This window comes from Nothoprocta perdicaria, unplaced genomic scaffold (assembly GCF_003342845.1).
Source record: "Nothoprocta perdicaria isolate Ctin4 unplaced genomic scaffold, notPer1 scaffold_109, whole genome shotgun sequence".
NCBI lineage: Eukaryota > Metazoa > Chordata > Aves > Tinamiformes > Tinamidae > Nothoprocta > Nothoprocta perdicaria.
In genome coordinates, this window is record NW_020454194.1 from 641,872 (window position 1) to 645,364 (window position 3,493).

The following is a 3,493-nucleotide window of genomic DNA, read 5'->3' on the forward strand; positions in this document are numbered from 1 at the left end:
CTTACTCTGATGCTCAGGATGCAATCTATGAGGATAGAAACAGAAGAATAATTTAGGTATTATTATGTATTAGACTTGGTCAAGAACTTTGTAGCCCAATTGTGCACTACAAGTGACTTCTGGCTACAACAGCAATGGGCAATGCATTAAGGGCCTCACAGAATAATTCTGTCAATAACCTGAGATATACCAAATGTAGTATACTGCTTCAAGTCAGATATACATTTATGCTGAAGACATTCTCAATGAAATGGTARAATTAACAGCTGTAACAAGGCAAGTTTTTTTTTTTTCTTTGAACAAATATAATACACAGATTTTTGAAGTGTCCAGTTGTGATCTGCAAAGATCCAGGATTGCACACGAGTTTGCTCATCTAAGAAGAGTTAATCTGCGCATTAAATTGGTTTCTACTTTCAAAGTAGTATTTTAGGGCAGGGTTCTCTCCTCTGGGAGACTGTTCCTGACCTCATTCACCCAGCGTTCAATTTATTCACCTTCCTGAATCTTTGCCCTCTTTGGATAGTCTGCGACAAGTGCTGCGCTGCAGGAATTCCTGTTTTCCAGCAAACTGGCTTGCTCGGCAGGTTTGTAGTCCATTGTTACAATTGCTGATTGGGTAAAATGAATATCCTAGGTCTTCTCTAGCACAGCTTGCAATGCAACAGAAGCAGAGGTAAAAGAATGCACTAGAATACCAGAGCTCCACTTAAACACCAACGGAGTCAGGCTGTTGGCACCAATAAGAAATTCTGTATTTAACAAATCTGCAAATATTTAAAGTTCAAAGTTAGTCAATTTTACATATAAACTCACCCACTTCCTCTGACTGCCCTTCCAAATGGCCTTCTCTTTTCAGGGGTTCTGGAAAAAAAAGAAAAAAGAAATGAGAACTGCCTGAAGTTAAGCGAGACAAATCTGCGCGCATGAGTCTCAGCTATCTTTATGACTGCCTGCATTCAAACTGAAACCAGGGTTTCTCACTTCATTCCATGTAAACAAAGTTACACATCTTTATTGCTTCCTTAGAAAGGATAGCCAGGTTCTAACTCATTGCTTTGCTTTTCTTGATTTTTTTTTTATTTTGTTCTGATGGGCCTTCTGTAGAACTGCAGAACTAGAGACACACACGTTTCTCACAATATGCTGGAAGTTTAAGGAACCTTCAATCGAGAGAGAGAGGAAATTGAGACAGACTGCCTAACGCTCTCCTCTGATTTTATGAGAGGTTAAAAAAAAAAAAAATCAACTCAATCCATCTAGAAGAAAAGGTCTTTCTAAAACATACCTTCCTCTAGATCATGTGAAAGCGAAAAGTCTTGGGTTCTAGTCAAAGCTTACTGTGTGTGAAAACCCTTTCTCTTTCATTTTATATGTGTAGTTATTCTCCTCAAACAGCAAAGTCATGTCTAGGGGGCAGGAAGAAGGGAAACAGGCCACCTTCAACACTTCCTGCTGCTGCCTTGACAGCTATAGCCTCATGCTTATCCTAGGCCACGAGTACATTCAACAGCTGCTCAGGCATTTAAGGGCAATTTTTCTTTTATAAACAGTTACTAAAATACAGTGTAAAAGATAATAATAAAAACTGTTCTCTAAGAATAGAAAGATAGTGAACCCACACTGCACAATTACACAGCTTTTACTTCTATTGTGCTTCTAAAGCACTAYAATTTTTATATTTAGGCAAGCCAGTAAACTTACTGTGGCTTTTTAGAACCTATCTTTATTAAACATATAGAACCAGCCTTCAGGCAACTTCCGGTTGCTCTTTCAGACACGGCAAAAGTGTCGTACTACTTAAATCAACTGGAATTTTTCCATTAAACTAATGAGGCTCTAATGAGACCTTCAGTGCCTAAGCAGACACTGTCCAAAGGTCTGTACAGCCAGAACAGCTATGACCAAAGTTAAAGTCTGGTTAACGTTRCAAGCTGAAGATCCAGTCTGGGATGAGATGAAATGTATGAGACATTGCCCGTCTGGTGCTCACGTAACATCTGTAGTAAAATGAAAACTGACCTGTAGTTCTCGAGAACGGAGAAATCTAAACAGAGATACCAGAACACATTACATAAAGCTAGAATATCRATCACAGAATGCACCAAAACTGTAACGTCTGCACTTAGAGCTACTAGAGTACTCGTTATAGGGTGCTTGAGTTTGTTTTGTTTTGTTTTAATTCTCCTGCTCAGAAAAGCTGATTTGGACAGGTAGAGAGTCAAGGTTTGGTGTGACACTGGAAACACTTGTGGAAACACTTAGTAACCCCTCCTCTGTGCTGACCCTCGCTGAGGAGCACAGAGCCTGACGGGACAGCAAGGGCCTTTCAGAAATGACAAGATTGGTCAGCTTTCCCTGACCCTAAAAATACTCCTTGAGAACAGAGCCAGTGTAACAGAATCCCTCAAGTATCACTCAGCTGGCACGAGTGATCCCTCGTGTATCCCTGGGCATGTTTCACACCGGGGATGTGACAGCTTACGGCCGCCGGTGCCGGGCAGGCGGCAGCGCCCCGGTGCAGGCGGCAGCGCCCCGGTGCAGGCGGCAGCGCCCCGGTGCAGGCGGCAGCGCCCCGGTGCAGGCGGCGGCTGCGGGCACGAGGGCAGCTCGCAGGGGCGCTGCACACGCCGGCGGCTGCGCCAGCTCCCGCGCTCCATGCCTGCAGGGAAAGCGAGCCCTTAACGGGAGCAAGGTCTTCCCTACCCACACCCGCCATCCTTGCCCACAGCGTAGGCCAGAAGTTCTGGATTAAATCCCCTGCGTCCCGCAAATCCTCAAATCCCAGCAGACGTGCACGCTGCGGCTGCCCAAGCCGCGGCCTGTCCACATGCTCRTGGCGGCCGCCGCTCCGGGCCTCGCACGGCAGGGCGCAGAGCCGAGGGGCAGCGCGCGCCGCCCGCGGGGCCCCTCACACCTGGCTCTTCTCCTGCTGCTGCTGCTGCTGCTGCTGCTGCTGGGGGCTCTGCGGCTTGGGCTGCGCGGGCGGCTCGCTCTCGGCATACTGGTGCCGGCTGAGGAGCGACTTGAGCGGCGCCATCCACTTCATCCAGAGGTCGAGGTCCACGTCGCCCCAGGGCAGGCCGGGGTCCTTGGCGGCGCGCCGCCGGAAGTCCTCGTCGTAGCTCATCCACGAGGTGCCCCCGTAGGTGGCGTGCAGCTTGCGGATGGTGTCCAGGTACTTGAACATGGCGCCGCAGCGCGCCGGGTGCTTCTCGCACACCACGCTGGCGTACACCAGAAAGGCGGAGACCCACTGGTCCAGCGTGTCCCCCGGGAGCGGGCCGCGCTCGGGGGCCAGCTCTGTGTGGAGCAAGGAGAAGAGGTCAATGAACTCCCCCCGCCAGATGCGCTCCTTGGTGGCCTTGGCCAGCTGGTAGCCCAGCGGCCGCCGCAGCCCCACGTAGGGGGTGGCCGCCGCCTCCGTCGTCGTCTCGCCCTTCCCCGCCGGAGCAGCCGCCGCAGCCGGCGCCGCCGCCGGGGCCGCCGGAGC